General features: G+C 33.9%; 1 non-coding gene across 1 annotated transcript; it reads left to right on the top strand.

Annotated features, from left to right (window-relative positions):
- Window positions 1-8,458: 8,458 nt before the first annotated feature.
- On the top strand, window positions 8,459-8,584 carry LOC138398541 (U6atac minor spliceosomal RNA). The gene has a single exon (XR_011236017.1). It is a non-coding gene; the product is annotated as a U6atac minor spliceosomal RNA (small nuclear RNA).
- The last annotated feature ends 9,072 nt before the right edge of the window (window positions 8,585-17,656 follow it).

Raw genomic sequence — 17,656 nt, 5'->3', positions numbered from 1 at the left:
ACAGTAAATGGGCCTGAGAGACATCTCCATAATTTGATGTTCTCAATCAATACGCAACATTTGAGAATATTTAAAGTTATTAAGGTATTTTTCATCAAAGAAGTATCAAATATTCGGAATTCAAAGGACATGAAAATGTTTAGAATTTCTATTTATTGCACCCACACACACCCTTGAAAATTAAATTAACATGAAAAATAACAATGTTTCTTGTCAACAATGTCTTCTGTGACAATAGATTTCGTTATATTTATTAAATGAAAGCATACATAGCCTACTTAACCTTTCATAGTAAAAGATTCTCTAAATCAGGACAGACATAACTACCTCCTTTATCTTTCTTATAGGATAAAAATATCTATATCTTTTTGGCTAAAACTTTGTTGAAGATGTTAGCAGTATTCAGAAGTAGTACTCCTGACTGATGTAAGTACCCATTGTGTTATCCAATACATCACTGAAAAACCTCATTGTCTTTGAGATTTGTGAAAGGCATTCCAATTATGAATATTAATTTGAAATAAAATTCTTTTATATCAAATTTTTGTTTTACATATTGACTAAGACACTAGTTTTCTTGTGGACTTCTAAGAAATTTCAACAATCTATGCTAAATTCATAAACAGAAACATTCCAAAAAAGAATAGAAAGCAGAAGTTTAAAAAGAAATCATATACTTGTATATCACAAAAATACCAGCTACTGGTTAAATATTTTTATATAACTCTTCAATTACAAGAAATGTATTTCCACTTGGCATTATTAAGAGTGTTATTGTGCCCTTTACATTCATCTGCAATACAATAGTCATATGAATAATTGATACATTATCTACTGTCTAAAGGAATTTTATGGCATTATAGTCTTTCAAAGATCATGTCAAAGTAGGCTTGGGGAGAAACTATCATTAATATTTAAAAAGTCTCTGTCTTAAATTATGACAAAACAAAGCCAACAAAATTTGAAATTTATATCTATGTATTTTTCATTTCCTGTCTAAAGGATGACACTGTAGATTTTGCAGATGGATATTATTGCACATCAACTGCTTCCTCAATAACTTGCTAATTAATCCTTGTAGCTGAAATGAATTGACAAAGACTGAGGTTTACATGACCCTCAGTTTTAAATAATGTAGCACTCTTATGGAAAAACTAGTTAGACATTGCCTTGCCAATGTACATTTGCTCTAGATATTGATTGAATTTATCACTGAAGTAGAGTTTGGAGGTCATTGCATCAGAAAAAAGACTAATTTTTTTCAAAAGATTTTCCATTATTAAAATTCAATATTTGATGCTAAATATTGATTTGTCTAAAGTAATATTAATAGTATTGTCCTATTAAGGGATTTTAATTTTATTATTTGTAAAATAAGCAAGATTATATTAGAATATATACCTTAAAATACCATTATTCAAAAATTTTATTTCATATCCTGAGATCACAAACACATACTTTTATACTCTAGAGTCTCGACCTTGGTCTTTTCTTTTACGTCTGTATTTCAACTTGAAGTACATCAATTTTAATTAACTTCAACCATAACCAATCTCAAATATTTTATTATGTTTTTCTGATTTGAAATTTTAGATTTTAAAAATACATTCTTTAAAAATTATATTTTACACATCCTGTTTTATTTTGTTTTATAGTCACAATGTTTCTAATACCTGTTTTTATCTGTTTCTTTACAAAGGTACTTTTTTATATATAATTCATTTACATGGACTTTTTAAAATATCCTGACAAAGTATTTGACAACCTTTTTTAATTTGTTAGGGGTCTTCTGGTTGCCAAGAACAGAAATTTAAAATTATCTAACTCAAGAAAATCAAAATTTTCTCAAAGAATAAAATGTTAGTTTACAGAATAATAGACGTTCTATCTAGAAACTTTGAGAAGACATTCAAAGACAATTATGCGCTGGATTGAGGCATTGTAACATCTTTGAGAAGCTTTGCCTTTGGTTCTTTTTGTGTATGTTAGCTGCCCAGAATATACATTCTTCTTTCTGTGTATACACAATTCCAAAAATGGCTTCTGCCTAGCATAATACACATGGCTTAGATGATTTTCGGTGTGTTGTTGCTGTTTGTATGCTATAAATATCCAGCCCAAATTAAATTAAATAAGAAATAACAGATGAAAAACTGTCACATATAAAATATCCATGGTAATGGCCAGGTACACAGGCTCAAATGATGACGACAATGATATCATTAAATTTTTCTTTAGTACTGAAAATAATCTTTTATATCACTTTGGTCACTTTCAAACTAATGTCTTTGAAGGTGAGCACAAAATATATCCACGCTGCAAATTTTATAATAAATAACCACCTTTTCTAGTGGACAGCAGTGTTGCATTGTATAAGAGGCCCTTAATTCTTGGCAATAACAGCAAAGTTTCATGACAACCAAGGTGTATAAGAACATAGTGACTTTTGTCATAAATAAGCACTGCTATTAACTCAGAAAAATTTCTATTAAAAAACAGAGGTTCCCAAGCTATTTTTTTCTTTTGTTGGTTGTATTAAACCTGGAAGAATTTAATATAAAAAATTAAATTTAAATACCCATTAAATAATCATGAAATTCAAATGACAGTCTTTATGGAATTCATAAGATCTAACATTATAACCCTCAAATTCACATAATGGAACATTATGGTAAAAAGTTAGGCAGTAAAAAAAAATACATATTTTTCTGTAAAATAAGATATTTAAATAATTCTTTGGATAATTTCCTCAATGGTCACAATATCATCTAATATATACTCACTTTTTAAATGCAAATTTTTTTTTAATTTTTCAGAGTCAACACAAAAAATAATACAAGTATATAAATAAAAGATTGTGTTTTTTTATTTTTCTGTATTACTATCTTTAAAGATTTACAATAGCTTTTCTTTTTCTTATACAAAATAAATAAAGTTGTAGAACATAAAGAATATCTATGAACATAAAATTGGGAAGGTGAGAGTTTTACTTTTCCATAACTACTTGTTTATAAAATGTTCCTATCTATAGGGATGTGAGATTTCAAAAGTTGTTATGAAAGAAAAAATCAAATTTAAAATACAATCAGGGTTGTGAGTGTAGGGGGTTTGTTTTGAGAGGTTGCATGTGAATAAACTCAAATGGGAAATGCAATACAGCTAAGGGTAAACATGCTGGATAAAAATGAGAAGGTTTTCTGTGTTTCTTGAAAATGATATTATCACCTCCTCTCCCTAAGGTGTTGGAGTTACAGATAGGTCTACCTGTGGAAATCTAAATGTTCTGATGTTGAATTTGGAAGAGATAGAATAATCCATTGATACCTTGCAATGTCTACTCCCCTAAATATTCAATACTTTTGGATAGAGAGGAAAAGGTAAGGAAAGTGACAAATAAGCATTAGCAGCCTTTCACTTAGCCCTCCACTGCCTTTAACTAGCATTGTGACTCTAGAAAAATCACATCTGCATTTGTTATCTGAGGTCAAATTAAAATTTAGGCAATGATAGTCTCATGGAGCCTAAAGTCTAGAGCAGGTAATAGGGAGAAATACACAAATAAAATTGTGACACATATTGTGAGGGAAACAAATAGGATGCTAATTAGAAATGAAGAAAAGAGGGTATCAAGCACATTGAAGTTAAGGTTGAGTATTAAAAAGAAGGTGAAATGGAAAAAGGAGAGGCCCTGGATTACAAAGAATTAACCATATTCAGAGAACATACATGAAGCCCTTGCATCTACAATATTTAGCATGAGGTAAGTGGATAAAGAATGGCAAGTTTAAATTCTCATCAACATGTTAGTGTATGTAGTATAGTGGAGATATAAAGAATCATACAGGTTTGAGATTTCTCTTGGAGGTTATATATGAAATTGCAGAGAGAGAACTGAATGAGCACAGGAACAAAAAGTTCAAAAACTATAATTAAAAGTCAAATATAGAATCACAGAAGATTGCAAAGAAGTGCCTTGCTGGGTAGAAGGACGTTGTGATCTCAAGGAAACCAAGACCCGTTTATTTCAAAGGAGAACATGATCACTTCTGCCAAATATTACTAATGAAAGGTCCAGCAAATGAGGAGGGAAACGTGCCCATTAGAAACCTTGGTAAAACAATTTTGATTTAATGATGAGGATACAAATTAGATTGCAATAAGGTAAACAGAGAAAATAGAGGTGATGAAATGAAGAGAAGTATGCAATTAGCTTTGAAGTTACTCTGTGAAAGAGAAGAGAAATGGAGCCACAGAAATGATTTTAAAAGCTAAGTGAAGGAGAGACTGCTGCTTCTATGTTTGTTTGTATGTTGTTGTTTTTAATTTGTTTACTATTCTACGTGGTATTTACTCCGCACTGTTGCAAATGCTTTAAAAATGTTATGCATTGAATCCACCTAACAATTCCACTAGAGAGGTTTAGTTTTCTGGATCCAATCTTTACCCTTCTTTATACTTTTTACATAAAAATGATTTCTGGAGCTCCATGATGCATCTCGTGATCACAAGGATACACAAGTTAAGTAATATCCAATAGAATTTCAGAGCCAATGGTCCTGGTATGCGAAAACATACCAGATTGTAATGGTCCATCTCTATACTTCTTGATTTGTAAGAAAAAAACTGCATTCTATTTTTTAAACCACTGTAAGTCTGGAATATTTTGGCAAAAAAGGAAATTCTAACTATTAGGATATATTTAGTTATCTTTAATTGTTACAGAATGTATATTTAATGGGAGAGAATGATGACGCAGGACAGATAAAATTGCAAGAGGATGAAACTTCCGGAGAATGAGATTGATTAGAAAAAGAAGGTAAATGGAAGGATTGTTGATTCCTTCATTGCCAAAGGAGGAAAGAAAGAGGAAAAAGCTGCAAATACAGCATGATTTTTAGGTTTGCTGATGAGCAGAATAGCTATATCTTGCCTTCATTTTCTTTATAAATTAATGTGCAGCAGCAGCATTAATGTGTGATGTGGATAGGCAGGGAATGGGCATTTTTAAGTTATTCACTAAATTTCCCAAGGAATGAGAAAGAAAGCCCATTAATGCAATAAGTTGGGTGGTATTATTTTTCCTTTCTTGGTTTCCATCAAATCACTCCCTGCTGGTCTTTTCCCCTCCCCTGTATATTCTCTTATTTCTGTTTCTTTAAACAGGTTCATCTTCTTATCCTTTCCTCCTACGTATTTGTCTCCACTTTTCTGTATTTAAACTCTAGGGTACCTGTGGAAATTGCATCTATACCCGTGGCTGGTGATTCCCAAATTATCTTCTTTATCCAAGAACTCATTTCTGAGATACAAACTCACATAGATAATAGCTCATTCAGTGCCTCTTCCCAGTCCAGTTCAATCTATCCAGAGCCTGGCCAGTCTTCCTTTCTTCTTTCTACCCTCCGTGTCTTCCTTCCTTCTTCCTTCCCTTCCTCCTTCCCTCCCTCCCTTCCTTCCTTCCCTCCCTTCCTCCTTCCTTCCTTCCTTCTTCCTTCCCTCCCTCCCTCCCTCCCTCCTTCCCTCCTTCCTTCCTTCCTTCCTTCCTTCTTTCCTTCCTTCCTATTCCTTATGACAAACACTTTTTGAGTGGTAGAAATTGTTCTTGTCACCAAAAACACATTAAGATGATACTCTGACAACATTCCCATCAACTCCAGCCAAAATTCTCATAGTGTTACTAGAAAACCACCCATTTTTCTTACTTTCCATTACATCAACATTTTTCTAACAATTCTGTTCCTTAAATATCTGCAAAGTCTTTCTCATTCTTCCAAACTCAATTCAGTGTATTATTTCATACCTACTTCTCTGCAGGAACTTCCTATGGAATCTCCCTGCTCCCAGTACCGTCACCCCTTCCATTTATTTACACACAGCTTCAAGAATTACCTTACAGATATGCAACTATAATCATATAATTCACTTGTTTAAATTCTTCAGAATTGGAAAGTGGGGGTGAGACATCAAGCACCGATGGTTTTTCCATCTTGCAGAAACTTCCTGTAAGAAGCCATGTCAACAAATGAGTGTTTGCCAATATAGCCTTGTCGTGGCTTGAATGTTTATGTCTCCTTCAAAATTAATGTTGAAACTTGATTCTTAAGTAATAGTATTAAGAGGTGGGGCCTTGGAGAAAGGATTGAAGTCATTATAAAAGAGGCTTCGCATAGGGTTCACCCCCCCCCCCCCGTTTTTGTCTTTCCACCTTTTGCCATGTGAGGATGCAGCAAAAAGGTGCCACCTTGGAAGCAAAGAGAGCCAGCCCTCACCAGACATCAAACATGCTTGGGATTGGCCTTGGGCTTCCCAGCCTCCAGAATTGTGAGAAATAAATTTCTGTTTTTATAAATTACCTAGTGTGTGGTATTTTATTATAGCAGCACAAATGATCTAAGAAAAACATGTTGAGAGGTAGAAGAAAAAAGTGTATTCACCACTGCTCACCTTTTATTTATCAATGTTTTGCCTTATGGGGCATTAACTCACCCAGAATTCATCATTGTACATAGAAATCAACCAGTCTTGTGGCTCCTCCTGCCTTAGGGTCAACAGCAAAGCTCCGGTGCAAAGGTATGGAGGCCTGAGGCTGAGGTGATACTCTCTTGCATTATGATGCTTGAATTTGTTCAGAATCAACAAAGAGTTGCCTCAGGGGGCGGCCATCAAAACTGAAAGTAAATGTAAAATTTTGCTTTCTGTGCAGAGCTGCTCTCTCCCTCTATGCTTTCTGATTCTTCCCTTCCTCCCCACCCAAATCTCAGCTATTTTCAGAAAAATAATGACTCCAGGTGAAATCTACATGACCTGTCCACAAGTGGGACGGGAGGCCATACATACCTATCTGCTTAGATAAAACCTTTTTTCTTATGTAGGTCTTCACTCAACATCCAATTTATAATTGCAACCTCAGTTGAATAAAGAAGGTGACGTGCAAGTTAATTCCTGTGCTCCTTCTCTGCCCTTTTGTTCAATATAGCATCAATTATCTTCTAACATATTATATATTTGCCTAATCCTTTTCAATTTATGTCTACCTCTCTAGAATGTAAACTCTGTTAGTGAGGAATTGTCTTTTTCTTCTCTGCAGTATCCTCAGCATCTAGAGAGGTATTGACACACTGTAAGCATTCAATTAAATTTAGAAATGAATGGATGAATGAATACATGTTCCTAGTCATTTTCTTATCTAAACAGACTGTGTGTAATGTATGGATGCATTCTGAATCAGCGTATTGGAGTTATATTATTTTTCATCTTAACATATTGACTGCCATGTGAGTGAGTTGTATTTAACTCAGGCTAGGTCTGAGCCTGGGGCCACATGAAGCAAAACCCTGCAATTTGTTCCTGAAAATATGGCTTGTCGATATTCTTCTTGTTACAATTAATATTGACAATTTAATTCTAAAAATGAGGATTGTATTGCATATAACTCTCACACAGAAAACAATAAAAAATAACAAATTATAAAGGATAATTTTTTTTAATGAAACACCATGGCCCTAGGGAAAAATTACTTTTTTCCTAGTATGGCAGTCAATGTGTTAAATATCTGTGTTTTTTAAAATATAGCAAAACCTTGTTTTATATTTGTATTTTTATGGTTATTTAGATACAATTCTGGTGAAATGGACATTATTCACCAGTATATATTTTAACGTTCAGTTAGTGACTGCTTTACTTCTTGAAGCATTGGATTTGTCAAACTCATCTTCATTTTGTATTGTACAATGGTTGATATGCCAACTGGTCACAGGATTGTTGAGTTCTATTCATTTCTTTTTCATGCATTGTAGAGGTTCCTCTGTTTTCACCTGTCATCTAGAATTGCTGAGAAATATAAAATCATCTTTTTATTTCCCTTTTTAAGTGACCTCCTGTTCTTTTTCCTCGGTGCTTGCAGGTTTCCTTCTTTAAACTTGAAGATCAGTGAGTTTACCAGAAACTGTCTCAGTCTTTTTGATCATTATTAATGTTTTTGAAGTCACTGAAATACAGTGAGTGTTTTCAATCCACCCTATTCAGTTTTTCTTTTATTATAGAAAATGTTCTTATATTTATTCTGAATATTTTGTTCATTTTTCCTGATTTGTTTTTCAGACACATCAATAATGGGCATTTTGTATTTCTAGTGTCTACATCCAGGAGAGTCATCTCCTTAAAACTCATCTGTATCTATTTGCTTCCTCTGACTACTCTGTGACATTATCAAATTTGTCCCCATTATTGCTACTGTTTTTTTAATGTAAAGAATACATTTTGTAGGGTTTTATTTTTCCCTGTAAATAATATTAAATTCCCTAATTTTATTTTGCTCTCCATGACTCCTTTTCTATAATATATTCTAGCAAATATGTCTTCAACTTATTCTAAATGTCATTTTATCTCAGGTAGTTCATGTTTTGTTTAAAATCTTTAATGCCTCAAAAATTTGTAACATAAAAAAATGTCCTCTATTGTGTTGTATGAAAGGACAGGAAATTGGCAGTCTCCTTGAAAAGCATGGAAGGGGCCCTTGGCACGGAGAACAAGCATATGGTTGAGACATCGCCACGTACTTCTCAGCATTTAACTAGCACTTTTGAAGTAATAAGTTCTAGTGTTCGATAGCAGAGTAGGTGACTGTAGTTAACAACAATGTCCTATATGTTTCAAAACAGCTAGAAGAGAAGACCTGAAATGTTTCCAATGCATAGAAGTGATAAATACTTGAGGTATTAGGGGAAACAAAGAACTACTGCAAGATATATGCTCATTGATAATGGAAAATGAATATATCTCATTATATTTGAATCATAAAGGTTAATTTGGAGTATTTAATTGTTATTATATTGTTTTATTTTATAAATAATATTGATATTTTAATATGCCATTATTATTGGAAAACTACAGTAATACTTCCTTGATCATTCCATGATAAGAAATGTACTTTTGATTTTAAATGAAACTTAGTGATCAGGTTATTTTATCTCAGTGTCATCCCTGAAAATGGAAACACCTAGAAATTTCACAACAAAGTTTCTCTTATTCTTAATCTTACTGTTTTTAATTATAAATTTATAAGTTACCTACTCTGATTTTTAGACCATTTGGAAAATCTCAAGCAAGTATATATTAATAAAAGAAGAAATAAAGAGAAATCATCAACAATTCCACATAATTTATTCAGCAATCATTGAGTACCTGCTGCATATAGATATGTGGCTACACACATAACCGAAAAAATGTTATAAAAAGAAAACCAAAATTTTTGTTCCTTCAGTCATTTTGCTGTATTTTAGAGGCTTAAGTAATTAAATATGAAATAGAAATACTTTATTCCTGATATGAAAAGCCAATTTGCAGCAAATAGAGCTTATTTGTCAAATGTTGCTCATGATCTTAATGAGGTTTATTCTCAGAATAAATGCATCTTCTGTTCATTTGATAGTTGTAACACTACAAATGCTGGGGATTTAAAGGTCACTACTAAATCAAAAAAGTTATTGGTTCTGTTGCTCTCTGGGACACATTATTCTAAAATTGTTTCTTTTCCACTGATGTGTTAAACAAAAATAGAATGTTTTAACTTAGCACAAAGGTTACAAAACCACTATCGCATTATTGCCTTGAATATCAGCATGATAATTGAGTCATGTGTTTTGGTGACTATATTACCTATGCTGTAACAAAAGATTATCCATGTATATCAAATATGTGCAATTCAAAGCGATTGTGTCTCATATCAAGCTTTTAAACTAAATGTCTAAAAACTTGTAGTAATAATATATTTAAGTATTTCACTTGAATTAGCATAATAGAAAGTATAAAAAATATAAATCTATTTGGGCAAATGTTAAATAAGGATCAAAGAACATTAATTAAAAAAATAAAATTAAAAAATATTTCTTCAATTATTTTAACATTTCAATTGATAATGAAAGAAGACTGGTTTAGTGTTTCCTTTTGTTTAGCATTTCCCTGTTTTTTCAAAGTTTTAGGAATGCAAAGTACCTAACATTCAAGGGTTGGCCCATACATGTGACAAGGACAATTAATATGGTCAGTACAAGATTGCAACAGATACCAAAGGTAACTACTGTAGCAACTAAATTACTTTACTAAACGACTTCACTCTTTGTTATAGAAATTTGCCAAGTTTATCACATGTTTTAATAATCAACACATTTATAAACCAGAACATTTACTACCTTTGACGATTTGAGACCTGGTCTAGCCACTAGAATCTAGCTTTTAGTATAAGCAATCATTCAACGTTATACCTAAGGATGATAATCAAGAATATCAATACAGTTATACTCTAGAAGATAAAGCAAACTTTAGATTTTAAATATAAATGTTTGATATAATCCTGGAATTATATTTCTATATCCTATATATCAAAAGAGATTCTGCAATTTAAAAATTTAAATGAACTGTTTGAAGACTGAGAAAAGCCAATAACAAATTGGAACCTAGGATAGTTTTGTGTTTTTCAAAGTCATGACCAAGAAATGGCCTTAACATTTTGCTCATTTTGACTAAATTTAGGTAGGTTTCTTGCTGACTACAGATCCCTGCCCTCCCTTTTCTTAAAGGATTTATAAATACTTGCAAATGTATATTCTTCTGTGCCCAATTTAGATTCATATAAATCTCCTTAAAAGCCTCTTGCCAGTTTTAAAACTCAGCAATATGTCTCTGGAGGATCTCAGAGCCATCCCTTTGAAATGCAATCACCAAGAAAGATAATACCCAGTCTCTATAGAAAGGTAGGAACCTACCTTTGATGGGCCCTAATTAGCAAATACAGCCCAACCACAGAGAAAAAGCTTTGCAAACTCGGTAATAACTCAAATGCCAGACACATTTCATAGATCAACCTCCCCCTTGATGTCTTCCAGGCCTTTTCCATTAACTCACTCAAGATTAAAATGAGTGAAGTTGAGGTGAGTTCAGTCTCTTTCCTGTTGCAGTAGTCTTGTATAAAGTCTTCCTTGACTATTTAAGTTTGTCTGGTGCAATTTCTTACATTGACAATCATCAGAAGTCACATTTCAAATAAATGTGATATTCATTTCAACAGTAATATTAAAATTACCTAAATGACCTTTCCCTTTAAACTACCGCATGCTTAGAGTATCAAATTTGTTATTTAATTTTGTTGGCTCTACACCATGGTATCTATGTTCAGGATGTTGACAAGAATTCCTGGCTTCTATTAGACTACTGTGTCCAGATATTCTCATCTTTATACATCATATTTAAGTACCTTTGTAGTTATGGAGCAAAACTTCTCCTTTTACAATGATAACTCAGAATTAAATGCCATATTATAGAATAAGATTGTAGTGCCCTAAGTTATTTAATGACAGTGACTTCACTGGCATCTTCTATAGGACTCTTTTGAAAAAAAATAATAGTTTATTTTAATTATCATGAAATGGAAGAAATAAGAAACCTAGGTTTCATGTGAATATGACTTTATGGAAAGGGACATATCCCACACTGCTTCTACCTCCTAATAAATCTTAGGCATTTTTCTTTATTTTATAAGCCCAGTTTAAAACTGCTAACTACAGATGTCTTATCCTGGGGAATACAGGATATTGGTTTCAAAAGAAAACGTGTGTGTGTGTGTGTGTGTGTGTGTATTAATATGTATATAAAATCTTCCCAACTACAATTTTATACTGAAAGTTTTAACGCTCAGGAATAACAGAGTGCCATTTCCCTTTTCCAGTGTGGCAATCAGAGTATGTTGAAAGTTTTCTTAAGAGCCAAATAATTTGTAATAGGTTTTAAAAAAGAGAAAAAAACACTTTTGCAAAGCAAGAATATCTATTTTAAAAAACAGAAATCTGGCCTGATAATACTAGTGATAAAATCCAAAAGGAGGGACTAAAGATAACAACAGAGTATTGCCATGAATTAACCTCAGGCCTATGATAAGAGGTCATTCCCCTGAAATTGGTACAAAGATATTTGGAGCCATTTTATGTTAGATTTCTATTTCAATATTACATCCACGAACTCTACATACATTTACTACATTTTTAACAGCTATTTTTAATGAATTGGTGTTATAGTTATGGAAAAATACGGTGGGAATTTGATAAATCACCACGGGTAACCTCAAGTGATTCACTATTTTAACAAAAATTACTGATCCCCCACCATGTGCCAGACACTATAACCAGCATTGAAGATGCCATGATAAACACACCCATGCAGTCCTCCCCCTCACAGAGCACATAGTATTAAGGAGAGAAGTAGATCCAGGAAGAATATCCATGCATTTAAAACACTTGAATGAGTTCAGAATTTTAAAGTCCAGAGTTCTGAGACTCAGCTCAGTCTTGGGCGCACGAGAGAAGCTTGCCAGAGGCAAGGACATTAGTTTAGCAACACATAGCAGTGAGTCACTGGCATCAATAACCACCTTCTAAGTGTTACTAGATAATTTTGATTTTGTCTACCACCTTCTAACTGTGTGACCTAGAACTATTACTTAAATTTTCTGTGTCTCAGTTTCCTCAATTATAAATCAGTATAATCATCATATCTTTTTCATAAGACTTTTATTTTTCTGAGAATTAATAAGATATATAGTTTAAATGGTCCATAGTATATTGTAATTGTTCAATATAATAACATCTCAGCAAGCCGGCTGAGAGACAATCGTCCCTTAAATCCTGGAAACATCTGTGGGAACTGAGGGAATCTTTCCAGGAAACTGAGAAGTGAATTCCAGGACAGGACAGAAGTGTGGTGCCATTCACTCACAGGGGGAAACAAGAGGAGCACATTGTGAGTGGAAGAAGATAATCAGTTCAGTTTTGAATATAATAGCTTTTAGGTGCATCCAAATCATCCGTCATGTATCTAGCTAGCTAGCTGGCTATCATCTACCTGTCTATCTATCGTCTATATGTCTATTCAGTAGCATTCTTGGTTGGATATGTAATTTAGAAATTACCAGAATATAGATAATATTTATGGCCAGTGATGTAGATAATCTCATTTATGAAGAAAGACCCAGAAAAGGAACTGAATAACTAAATGTATTTTACTATGTACTTTAGTGACTTGGAGATAACTTCATATAACATTTCTATTGAGAAAAGCAAGTGGAAAATCTGTATATGAATTAATATGGCATTTTGGTAAAGAAATCGTTTTAATTTCCTATGTGTTTAGCATTAGAAAATTTTAACAATATTAGTCCTTCCACACTGATTATGTATATTTAGTTTGATAAATTATCGGTTCATCTTTTAAAGTCAAAATCAATAACAATAACCATCATTAAAATAAATATATTTTATGTCTATAATTATTATTTTATTGTCATTATTATAGCTAATAGAACATCTGAGCCAGATAATAATCAAAGCACTTTTCATATATCAATTCCTTCAATTCTCACAACAACCCTATGGACACTGTTATTAACCCCATTTTATGGATAAGGAAGCGGTGGCACGGAGAGGCTTGGGAATTCACTCTGCAGAGGTAGCGTGGAGCACAGCTCGTATTGAAACTCAGGAGTCTGGGATAACGTATGCTCTATCATTACACTGGCATGCTATTAATGCATATATATGGAACTAACGCTGAATAAGTCTGGTCTGATACACCTTAAAGTTTCTCATACTTAGTATCATTTTATTTACAAATATATACCTGCAGATGGAAATATATAAATATAAATGTTATAAAATTACTTCACTGATTAAAGAAATTGTTATGTCAAAAGCGTTATAGTAAATAGTGTCAAATACTTCTTTTGCCATTTATTTGTCTATTGCAATTCCTTGACTATATTCCTCTCTCTCTCTCTCTCACACACACATATAAACAGAAAATGTTAGGGAGATATGCATAAACTAATTTAGCCAATATATACTACTAGTGTATTCTTAAATAACATATTCAAAATTATATTTTATAAGGATAAGTGTGGGTTAAAATATTCAGATAAACCTATAGTAAATGGTCTTTATCATTTTAGCAAGTTACCAGTGGAGTTTGCATTTTTGAATTTTCACCCTCCAGTGACAAAATATTTAAGATGTCTGAAGGAAAGTATCCACAGTGATTGAGAGAGAGAAAATCAGTTGCTTAGGCAAATATGTAAAAATATGATGTATAGATTCTACTCATACAAATTTGTCAGCGTATATAGCAATACACTAATAGATCATTTTCTCTCTTTGCATTTCTAAATTATAGTATGTTGGCTAACGGGCCATGCACTGGGCTTTGTGTGCTGTTCTAAACATACTTACAAGCACAACGTTTATAAGTAAACTGGTTTCAGGTCTGATGGTTTGAAACTGACAATCTTAGTCACCTAAATATCTGTCTTCCATCAGGACTTAAGCATCTTTTATCTCCTGTGCTTGGGGCTGAAATAACTGAGATCTCTCCCTTTGTACCAATAAAGTATGTTTTTACAGCTTCTTTGTATTTTTAACTATGGGCTGTACGGGAGCTCCTGAGAAAGAGATACTGTATTGTACCCAAGTAAACCTGTGGATAAGCCTGATAAAGAACAAAATTGGAAAGTCAGTGGAATGGATTTCTCTCTATATCTTATGTTTGATGGACACATTTCTATTATGGGTCTTTATTTGGTACTCTGTCAATTTTCTAAAACTATTTGTGTTTCTGACATATCAGATTTTTTTTCTTTACCTTATCTATTAAATTTGTCTTTTCCCCTCTATGTTAAGCTTGGAAAAAAATCTATTTTGGGCACCCATTTGGAATTATAAAATACTGAGTGTTTTAACATAACAGTGGGATGTGGTTCCCTTTAATGTCCTTTTCAGCTTCAGTCTAATGTACAAAATAGACTAGTGATCTCTTTTTGTCATTGTATTCTTTTTCCGACTTGAATTTTTCAATTTCCCGGTGACCTAAAGCATCACTATTAGCTTTAGTCGCACCAGTAGGATGGTTTGCATTTTTTCAAAGTCATTTGATCAATTTGAAATATTTGAACAACTGTTTCTGTAAGAAATAAAACTGATGGCTGAGGCGTAGCAAACTCTCAAGTATCTAAAATCTTAAGGCAATTCAGGGCCATAAATTCTACTGTCCTTAAGAAATACCTTATAAAATAATCTGTGATTCAAACACAGGAGCAAACTCCTTTTATCATTTATTTTTTGGCAGAGAATTCTAAATCTGTAGGTGTAAGTGATATTTACTTGTTCTTTCAACTTAAGAGAAATTTCTGAAATGGTACACATGATTTGTCAAACTATAAGGCCTTTATTTTTCCTTCAAAGGTTATTCATAATTGCCAAGTAAAAGGAAATGAATATCATAAAAAACTGGTGTGTCAGTGTCATTTGCAATAGGAGCTGTTTTTCAATAAGTAAAGCTGACAGAAAAGCAGATACAGTGCTTGATATTTTATGTTCCCAGGACTAAAACTCTAGAGATTAGTCTAAAAAGAGAAAGGGCATGTTTACATGCTTATTTCCAGACAAGCATGGCAGTATTATTGATTCAAGATTTCTACTATGGGTTCTCATGTAATCCACAGCATCATGGCCTGCAAAGTTTTATTTATTTATTTTATGTATATATTTATTTTATGTATAGGATATATACAAATTTTGTATATTTATGGGGTAGAATTTGATGTTTCAATACAGATTATGTTGATCATATGTATATAACGAGCAAATTGTGGTATTTATCATATCCATCACTTCATGTATTTATCATTTCTTTCTGGCGAGAACATTTAAAAGCCTCTGTTCTAGCTATTTTTATTATACAGTACCTTATTGTTAAGCATCATCACACTACTGTGCAGTAGAATAGCAGATCTTACTTTCCATTTGACTATAACTTTGTACCCGTTGACTACCACTGTCTGCTTCTGTGATATCAACTCTTCTTTTTGTTCAGATTTCAAATATAAGTGAGATCATATTTTTTATTTATTTTTTTCTGTGTCTGGCTTATTTTGCTTAAGACAATGTCCTCCATGTATATCCATGTTGTCATAAATGACAGAATTTCCTTTTTTATGGCTAACTAGTATTCCATTGTGTATATATACCACATTTTCTTTACCCATTTATCTGTAGGACATTTGGACTGATCCCATATATTGGCTATTGCAAATAGTGCTTCGATGGAAATGAGAGTGCAGATATCTCTTTGACAAACTGATTTTACTTCTTTAAATATATACCCAGCAGTGGAATTGCTAGATCCTAAGGCACTTCTATTTTTTTAATGTTTTAAGGAACCTCCATACTATTTTTCATAGCGGCTGTACTGATTTCGAACCACCAACAGTGTACAAGGTTCTAGCCAGGTAGCTGCGCGGGGCTTTCTCCTAGGAGGTGGGGTGGCCTCCAGGCCTGCTGTCAGGCCAGGGACAGATACATGGGGCCAGGCCTCTGTGTGGGGCTATCTCCAAAGGGACAGGGCCACCTCTGGGTTGGCTGTCCTTCTGGGAGTGCGCACACCCAGGCCAGGAGTGTGAGTAGGGCTACCCCGCTGTGCAGGCCCACCTGTGTCCCTGAGGGATGAAGTGCTTCCTGGATTCAGACGTTCTGCAGACCTAGGCTCTAGGCAGCCAGGATTTGGTGCTGCAGGCACCTTTGTGAATGTAGTGGATTGACAGTGGGGTCTCAGGGATAGAGGGGGTTGGTGGCTGCTGGCTCCCAGAGCAGGAGGCACTCCAGCTATAGCAGGTCTGGTTTCAAAATGACGCCATATCATAGCAGCTCAGGTCATTGGGGTGGGGTGTGCCAACCGGGTTCCTACTCTAGGGCAATATGGCCCTGAAGACCCCTGCAAATAGCCCTCCCTGAATTGGGGGCCTGTGAGGACTGAGGGATCTTCCTGTAGCAATGACTGCTGGCCCCTGTGGTAGTGATGGGACCACCGAGAGTCTCTATCTCATCTGCTGCCTGTAAGGAGAGGTTTCCCCTGGCTCTGAGCCCATCCTGGCATGGGAACTGTGGCAGAGGCAGGATACCTCATGCCCTGCTCTGTGGTCCCATCCGGGGCTTCCATACCCCACAGGGACGTTTCTGTTCCCTGGTCCTCTCCAGTGTATCTTCTCAGTCGCTCCAGTCAAAATGTAATTGTTTATTTGTTGCTTTGTTCCCTTTTTGTGGGAGGATGAACACCAGGCAACCTTTGTCTGCCATTGATGTCAGTCTTCATGTTAATTTTTTGAACACAACAATTCCTCTGAAAGTGTTAACAAAATTTAATCATCCAACAGTTATTTGGTGGGGCAAGGGGTTTCTTGCTAAATTCAAGAATTTGATTTAACTTCCATCACTTCATCACACAAATAGTCATCAAGCATCTTTAGAATATGTGCTATGTATCAATGACCGTGCAAGGAACTGAAAACGCAGGACTTAAGGTGAAAACTCCCAGTTAAGGGAATTACCATCTAATGCGGGAACAGAACAAGAGGAAGGAAGCTTTACTCTTTGACCACAGTCTTAAGTGCAACCGTATTTGGCAGGAGGTAGGTAATAAATCTTCACTGAGAAAGGGAACATCTGATTGGAATGTTGATAACTGACATTTAAATAGACATTCTACTTCCCATAGTTCAACTTATTTATGAATTTCTTAATCAATTGGAGAGATTAACTGAGGGACAGCATGCAGAGTTACAGAA

Source organism: Eulemur rufifrons, chromosome 17, assembly GCF_041146395.1.
Source record: "Eulemur rufifrons isolate Redbay chromosome 17, OSU_ERuf_1, whole genome shotgun sequence".
Lineage (NCBI taxonomy): Eukaryota > Metazoa > Chordata > Mammalia > Primates > Lemuridae > Eulemur > Eulemur rufifrons.
Note: the sequence above shows the minus strand (reverse complement) of the source record. Positions and strands in the feature narration are given on the sequence as shown.